This window comes from Dipodomys spectabilis, unplaced genomic scaffold (genome assembly GCF_019054845.1).
Source record: "Dipodomys spectabilis isolate Male_0828 unplaced genomic scaffold, ASM1905484v1 ptg000304l, whole genome shotgun sequence".
Classification (NCBI taxonomy): domain Eukaryota; kingdom Metazoa; phylum Chordata; class Mammalia; order Rodentia; family Heteromyidae; genus Dipodomys; species Dipodomys spectabilis.
The window spans coordinates 1,536,836-1,546,133 of NW_024870981.1; the positions used below are offsets into that span (position 1 = coordinate 1,536,836).

A 9,298-nucleotide genomic window follows, 5' to 3' on the forward strand; every position below is an offset into this window, starting at 1 on the left:
CATTTTTTGTTACTTGGTATAATTGTGTTCTACACATTTATTGACAGGTTACAAATTATTCTCAAACTTTAAAACATTAAAAATATTTTCTTTTTTTCTTATTTTCTTGGCCAGGAAATCAGCAAGACCTTAGTCAGCATTTCTCACATAAGACTTTTCACATGAGTTGGTTAAATGTATGTGTAGAATCCAGTCCTTGGAAAAAGCTCAAGTAAGGATGCCATTTAAAGCCTTATAACTTTATTCTTTACCAGGGCATTCTCCTGCTACTTTGATTGTTGGAGTTTCTACAAGAGCAAGCATTCTGTGGGGAGCAAGGAAACACCATATGAACTTTACTTACTGAGTTTTCTGAGTGATTTGCTATCCCTTGTACTGCATTTTGCAAGTGGAATCTCTCTAAATGTACAAGTTTTAAGAGATAAGAGAGTGGTAAAAAAATGCTTAGAGACAAATACATCTTGAACATACTTTGTTCCAAGCATTCCATTTGAGGCATATTCAACAACTAGTGAAATTTGTTGGCTGTATCTATGTGTCTTTCTCCATGTGTGCATGTATACATGTGTACATGTACATGTGTATTTGTGTGTACAGTAACATACATGTGTACATATATAAGGGCATATACACATATGTGTGCATATATAAATAAATATACATATACAAAAATATGTGCATATATATATCAGTTGTTCAGTGATTTAATCTATAGTTCACAGCACATTGTCTTTCTCACAAAGTGTACAAGATAAATTGCTCCTAGGATCTGTGTTCTATGATGGGCATCCTTTGTACACACTTCCCATATTCCTTTGTTTTTCATCCCTGTGAGCAACTTCGGTCCACTTTCCATAGGCTAGCTTTGTTTTCATTATATGTAGTTACTAACTGATAATAAAAGAAAAAGGTTGTTTGTAAAAGAAAAAGAACTTTTAGGTCACAGGTTAACAGTATCTTATCCATCCCAATGATTCCTATGAGATAAAATTTATAATAGTAAAAGTGAAAATGAATTCCTAGATCTGCTGTTTTGCCATTTATTATGGCAAAGAATAATATCAAGTCACTCTTATAACTCTTAAAGAATGCAAGGGTAACTGATGGTCGCTATCATATTCCCACAAAACTAGTGGATCCTGAAGGATAATAGTAGACCAACCGAAATTCTAAGTACCAGACATGGAGCATGAAAGAGAAAGAAAGGAAATGGGAGAGAGTGAAAGAGAGAGAGAAATATCACAATACTAGAAGTGCATAACAGACAAACAAGAGCTGTATGAGAATATTCATACTGCTATCCTTAGACTCTATGTGTACATTTGAAGGTATTTGATATATGATAACAAATCAACATGAAATATAAAGTTATTTTGATAAAAATAAAAATAACTCAGAAGAAATTATAAATGCAAAAACAATCTTCACTGAAGCAAACTCTCAGAGATATTTATGACTTTGAAAAGGATAAAGTGGCTGAAGTTAGTATAAATTTAGAAGTACAATTCACAAAAATATAAAAATATATTTATATCTCTCATTATATTACCCAAAGCAGAAAGCAAATGTTGTTTAGATGATTTTTTAAAACACAGTTTCTGGGAAGGTGGCTCAGTGGTAGAGTGCTTGTCTTGCATGCATCAGCCCCAGGGTTTGATTCCTCAGCACCACATAAGCAAAAAAAGATGGAAGTGGTGCAGTGGTTCAAGTGGTAGCGCTAGCCTTGAGCTGAGGGACAGCACCCAGGCCCCAGGGTTCATGCCCCATGACCAACAAAATCAAAATAAAGAACAAACCACAGTCTATCACTGTTTTGGCCTTAACTCTGTAATACCGCTGCTTCAGCTTAGGGATAAAATTTTAGGTGTGGACATTTATCAAAACTTCTGACTCAGACTCTATTTGATAATTTTTTAAATAAATATTTTGATCTTAATTTTCCTCTTTGTAAATTAACATGCACCTATAAAAATTGGTTTGACCATCCAAGTAATCTTCTCAAAGTACCTCCTAATGATGATTTACAAAAAGTTGTACTAGGGCTGGGAAGGTGGCTCAGCGGTAGAGCACTTGCCTTGCATGCATAAGGGACTGGGTTAGATTCCTCAGCACCACATAAGGAAAAAGAAAAAAGCCGGAAGTGGTGCTGTGGCTCAAATGGTAGAGCGCTAGCCTTGAGCTGAAGAGCTGAGGGACAGCGCCCAGGCCCCACGACCGGACCCCCCCCAAAAAGTTGTACTATATTTCAACAAGTAAAACAATGCTACAAATAAAGAAAACAATAATTAAATGTTAATAATTAATAAAATAAAAAACAAAAATATTATCACTGTTTTCACTATTTGAAGTGTACTACATATTAGATTTTACTATTTTCTCATAATCCTGTACATTTAACACTGACTGAGGTTGTGATGTTCAACAAGAGTTTTATAGAATATGAGTAGTCTTTAAAGCTATCCACTAAGATTACTATTTATGGCTCTTCTCATTATTTGTTTATGGCTTATATCATCATTTTTCCTCGTTAACTTATAAACTGAGGAAACCCTAAAGTTTTAACAGCCTGTGTAGTTAACAAAGTGTTAACACTTCATTCTGCTTCTTTACACAAAAACTTTGCAACTTCTCATTAATAAAGTTTCTCGAAACTCTGAAATGTACATACTTAGTAGTATATGTCTGCTACCATAAATCTTAAATACTTTATGGAAAAGTTTTATACCTGCCAAACAGTCCTAATTTTGGCATATGTAAACAAATTCCCAAAATTAAATATATTTAAAACATTAAAACTTTTAACAAACCTTAACACTTGGTGCAGTGTTCATTATGACAGGTGCCTTGTATAGAATAATTGAATCCCCCTCCTACACATTTCTTGAGCAACAAATATCTGGAATTATTTTGTTTTTGACATGTCAATCTTGACTTTATTCTTAAATTTGTGCTTATGTAAGAAATATATGGTTCTAAAATTTCATGACAATTCTTTTGAACTTACTTTTTGTTGAATTGTCTAGTTTAATAAAATCCAACTGCACTTTTTTTGGGGGGGGTCCATTCGTGGGGCCTGAACTCTGGGCCTGGGCGCTGTCCCTCAGCTCTTCAGCTCAAGGCTAGCATTCTACCACTTGAGCCACAGCGCCACTTGCAGCTTTTTTCTTTTTGCTTATGTGGTGCTGAGGAATCGAACCCAGGGCCTCATGCATGTAAGGCAAGCGCTCTACCACTGAGCCACCTTCTCAGCCCCCACAATTGCACTTTTGATATAAAAAATATTCTGTGCTCAATTCAGCCACACATACACTAACATTGAAACAATACAGAGAAGAGTACCATGGCACTTGCGCAAGGACGATATGCAAATTCGTGGTGTGTTCCATATTTTTACAACAACAGATGCTGGAGGGGATGTGGCCACAAGGGAACCATACAACATTCTTGGTGGGAGTGTAAACTTGTTCAACCACTTTGGAAAGCATTATGGAGGTTCCTCAAAAGATTCCACATAAAGCTCCCCTTTGACCCAGCAGTCCCACTTTTGGGGATTTACTAAATGATCACAAACAAGACCATACTAAAACTACCAGCACAACTATGTTTATTGCAGCATTATTTACCATAGCTAAGATATGGAACCAACCAGCTGTCCCCACTACATGAATGGATCAAGAAAATGTGATGTATATACACAAGGGAATTCTATGCCTCCATCAGAAAGAATGACATTGCCCCATTTGTTAGGAAATGGAAAGACTTGGGAAAAAATTTATTAAGTGAAGTAAGCCAAGCCCAAAGAAACAGGTCCCATGGTTTCCCTTATTTTCAATAACGAATATATGTCTGGGGTAAGCAGACAAGGTCAAAAGCTATGTGCATATGAACAGAAATGATAATGTTAAGGGAATTGAACCCCACGATAGGGAAACAAGTAGTTTTTTGTTTCTTGCTATTGTTACTAACATACTTATAATGTGCGATGTGAATTTTCGTTTCTTTGTATATTCCTCCCCCACGTTATAACCCTTGTTTTCTCTGTATTTGAAGTTGGTGCATCTGCCTCTTGTATGTTCGCTTCTCTAATTTGGGGAGGGGAAGGGAAAAAATGTGTGCACGTGAACGCATGTGCATGCATGTGTGTTGGCATGCTCAGAGTTTGAAATCAGGGCTTAAAGGTCTTGCTAGGCCTTTCTTCTCTAGGTTGGTGAGGTACTATATAAGCTACATTTTCTTTCCTGGGTCTTTGCTAGTTCATAAAAATTTTGAAAAATAATTTCATGAATTTTTTTTTTTTTGGCCCTGATTGACTTCCAATGGTTATCCACAGATCCCAGTCTCCTGAGTAGCTATCCCGAGTAGATAGGATTACAGGTGTGACTAGCCAATACAAGGCTTTCAGCATAATTTTAAAAGTAGAAGAAAATTTACTTCATGGGGGCCTGTTTAATTATCTCCTACTTTTAAAACATTTTGGATTGATTAAATGTGAATTTATTTCATTTTTGGATTCTTAAAAGACGGTAAGTGATGATATTTAAAAGTTTTGGTACTTTTTAAAAAAGGAAACTGGAACTGTGGGACAGAAGAAATTTGTCTCTCTTTGGACCTCAATTTAGAAGCTCAGCTCTGTGCATGATAACCCAATGTCACCAACACAGTCTGTGTTGAAGACAAAATGTGATAGAAAACAATCACCAAGGGCAATATTTGCTATGCTATAATTTCTTGGACAATATGAATATTGAATTGAGAGTGTAAGAGAATGGAAAGAATTTACCTACCTTTTGTGTATTGCTGAAAGACTTTTGGAAACTTTGACTCATTTCCTTCCTCACTGTGTGTCTTTGGGCCATGCACTTAGTGCCTTTAATTACAATTTTTCCCAACACTAAAATAGTAATAACATTAGCATTATATCAAATGTTATCTTAAGAATTAAGAGAAATAAAACTTGTAAAATACTTAACATAAACTTCTATGCATGAGCTTTGAGTTTAGCCAGAAGTTTTTTTAAATACTAAATAGAATGTCATAAGTATTACAGAAACCATTACATGTAGTGAGCAATATTATCTATTAATCATGCTCTACTTCCAAGGAAGCCGGGTAGATAACTTCTCATGCTGTAAATCAAACTGGTTATCTTAAGTCTTGTTAGTGTAAAAATATAAAGGACATAATAATGAAGGAATGTTGTAGACTGAGATGAAGTCCAAAAGAAAATGTACAAAACTGATAAAACAAAAGTATCTGAGCAGTATATTGTGTTTTACATCATTTAAGTTACATCTCAAAGATAAGGCAGACCTAGAAGAATGAATTGTCTTTTTGATATTCTATCATAGGTCTTTTCTCATTCATGTAGAGGCATCATCAGATTTGAGGAACTAAGTTTTTGGTTTGCTTCCTTCCATTTAAGTTACATCATTTAAGTTACACCACAAAGATAAAGAAGACCTAGAAGAATGAATTGTCTTTTTGATATTCTATCATAGGTCTTTCCTCATTCTTGTAGAGGCATCATCAGATGAGAGGAACTGTATTTTTTTTTGTTTGTTCCTTCCATTTATTCTTCAGTTTGAAATCTGAACTACATGAGACAGAAAGAAACCAAGGGAAATTAGTCACACAAGCTTTGGAAAGAAAAATCAACGTAAAATAAAATATATAGCCTTGTATAAGGTCTAACTAAATTGAGTTATATAGTCTCAAGCATTAACAGAAAATGATTTAAGCAATATCATGTTATTGAAAACTGAAAAATGTTAGGAGTTGCTTTATTTTTTCCTTTCTACTACCTTGAAATTATTGATTTTGTACAGAGAGATTAAAGATGAGATTAACAAGAAACGATTAAAAATTGTCAAAATTTCTGAATAGATATGTTTACCAAAAAGCTCTGAAAATCGCCAGTGAGTTTACAAAGTTGTGTTTAATACAACTTCTATTCTGGCTTAATGTTTTGTAAACAAAAGTCATTAGAGAAATGCAATTCAAAATTACTATGATACTACTTCATAACTATTATAACTCTTATCAAAAAAATCAAAGGAACCAGGTGTGGTGGTAAAGACTTGTAATTCGAAGCTTTTAGGAGGTTGGGGTAAAAGGATTTGGGTCTGAGGTCATCTTGGGTATTGCACACAGTAAAAACATGCCCTTTAAAAAAACTCAAAAGGTAATAAGGTTGGCTGGTGAGAGTGTGGAGAAAAGGAAATTTTCTACACTCTTGGTCAAAATACAGGTTAATACTCTCCTTGTAGAAAGTAGTATGCAGTTTTCTAAAGAAATCCAAAGTTGAAATATCACCTGACCCACCAATCATGTGATTATTTCTCTCTGGGTAACTCATAAATATATCTGTAGTTCATTGTTATTCACATTATTCACAACAACAGCCAAGATATAAATCAAAATTCAGTGTTCAACTACAGACTAATAAACAACTGTGGTTCATGCACAAATATATTTTTCTGTTTCATCCTTAAAATAGCAAGAGACTTCTCCCATTAGCCACAACTTATAATGACCTGAAAGATGTATTGTAAATGAGGAAAAATGTTGTCTTCTGATTTTTGTAAACACACACACACACACACACACACACACACACACACACACACACACCAACCTCAAACATTAAGAGTGAAATTTTTTGAAAAGTAAAGCAAAGTGGAATTGCTGCGGCATTTAGGTCACAATGTAGAAGATAGTAGATATACAGGATGAACCGGTATAGAGTTGTAATGTACAGCATGAGGATACAGGGGACAACACTGGCCTTACATAGGAATGAAGCTAAATAAGTAGGAATTGTTCTTCCTAGTAGGGGTTGCTCTTTTGGATGCTCTTCCTCCAGTAATGGATAAGATGAGAATAATTCTTTAAATATACCTGCCTGTTTGCAGAAATAATAACAAACAATATAGCAATAATGTTGTATGCTCAACATAGGACATGAGATTATCCTTGGTGTAAACTAATTATTACAAATAAGGGAAACCGTGGGACCTATGTTTCTTTAAGTCTGGCTTACTTCACTTAATATAATTTTTTCCAAGAACTTCCATTTCCTTACAAATGAGGTAGTATCGTTCTTTCTGATGAAAGCATAGTATTCCGTGTGTGTGTGTGTGTGTGTGTGTGTGTGTGTGTGTGTGTGTGTGTGTGTGTGTCATTTTCTTGATCCATTCATCTATTGAGGGGCATCTGGATGGATTCCATATCTTAGCTATGGTAAATAATACTGTGATAAACATAATTTTGCTGGTAGCTTTAGTGTGGCCTTGCTTGTGGCCACCTGGTTAAATGCCCAGCAGTGGGATTACTGAGTAATAGGGGAGCATTATTGTGTACATCAAGGATAATCTTAGTAGATGAGCAGAATAGCCCTATAGCTATGTACATATGATCGTATAAGGTGATTCTAAGTGAAATGAACTCCAAGACATGTTCTTTGTTGTTTTTGTTCTTAATGTATTGTGTGATTTCTTTTTATCCTTTTGTGTTTTCCCCAACTATGGTGTATCCCCTGTAGTCACAGTATTTGATTTTGATACCCTGGTTATTGTAAATATGTTAATCTGAACTAGGGAAGGGAAAGGGAAAAATGGTGAGGCAAAGGATAAAGCGGGAACCTATGCAACAGTGATACACAGAAGAAAATATGTTGGAAATAATCTGGAGGGGCTGTTGGGAGGGAAGAGGGAGAAAAATGGGGGAAGGGATAACAAATTAGAAAAGAAATGAATTCATTACCTTACTTATGTAAGTATAACCCCTCTGTACATTACCTTGACAGTAAAATTTAAATAAAAAGTAAAGTAAAGAAGCTATGGGAAGGGGAAACAAAGGAGGAGACAACAATGCTTAATAAGAAATGTATTCATTATTTTGCCCATGTAATTGTAACCCCTCTGTATGGTATTTTCACAATAAAAATACAATAAAATACATGAGAGCAGCAATACAGGATATGGGACTGGGGAAAATACTATACAAAGAGTAGAACAGCTGTGGAGAACAATAATTTTACTTTAACATAGGAAGTAATTAACTAGCATACAGATTTTCAGCCTCATGTCAGTCACTAAAAAGGGAAAACAAAATACAAACCAGTAGAGATAAAATAGAAAACTAAACAATAAGGATGAAGAGATGGCTTGGACCAAAAATTACAAATGAGACAATTAGGAAACAAAAAGCTGGTAAGTTTAAAAAATATTACCCATAATTCTATTAATTGTTGTTAACATCACAATTTGTTAGAACTATAATTCAAATCACAGTTTAGTACTATATCATTTTAATAATAGGTTACTTATTATTGATTTCTTAATGTTGAATGTTTAATGTATAATTTTACTTTTAGCAGCTATAGAAAAGAAGAAAGTGAATCTAATTTTACTAATATATATCATGAATTGTAAAATTGAGAAGCAGAATTTAAACAAATAATATATTATTACTTTTTTAATTCTGTGAATTAATGTAATAATTCAAAGTGTATTCTACAATTATCAATCATCTTAACCCCATTGACTCTAGGCCAGGGGATTACAGGGGCCCAGAAAAGCTACTACCTTGAATAGTAATCCTAGACCTCTAAAACAAAACAAAACAAAACCAGAAACAAAGCAAACAAAAAACACTGCAGTAAGCACAGCCAGTCAGGGCTGCTATCACAGCCTACATGAAGTCAGGCCAGAAACAGAAATTGAGAGTCATTTAGCTGATAACTAATATATTTTTTTGAGACAGACTCAAATGAGACTCCTGAGAGAGAGTCAGAAAGACTGATGAAAGGGACTAAAATTGATCACACGAAGATTGGAAAGTTGAATTCCTTGTAGAACAAATAAATAATAGAAAGCCTGTGCATGTAAGAACAAGACAGCAGACCAAATTCAAGAATTGCACATTATCTTAGAGGTCAGCTTAATGAATTATCAATGGAAATCTTTGAAATCTTAAATATTTGAACACATGTGGGAGAAGGACAATTGCTGAAGAGAAAGAAAATGTCATCACTCTGTTAGGATGTCCAATATCACCTTAGGAATTGATAAAGCACAGATTTGTAATAAAAAGAATACAATTATTCCAAGTGAGGGGTTCATTTGTTTTGATGTAACAGTTCTTGATTTAGGTGCTAGCAATTAACATACAATTGATCCAGTCCCACAGCTGAGTTGATATTGACTGCAGTATTCCTACATAAAGGGAAAGAGAAAATTTACAAATGTCTGGTGAAATGAGTTGAGGATGAAGTGTTCTAATAGTGATATCTGAGGTT

General features: G+C 34.4%; 1 non-coding gene across 1 annotated transcript; it reads left to right on the forward strand.

Annotated features, from left to right (window-relative positions):
• Window positions 1–3,285: 3,285 nt before the first annotated feature.
• On the forward strand, window positions 3,286–3,392 carry LOC122127602. The gene has a single exon (XR_006151212.1). It is a non-coding gene; the product is annotated as a U6 spliceosomal RNA (small nuclear RNA).
• The last annotated feature ends 5,906 nt before the right edge of the window (window positions 3,393–9,298 follow it).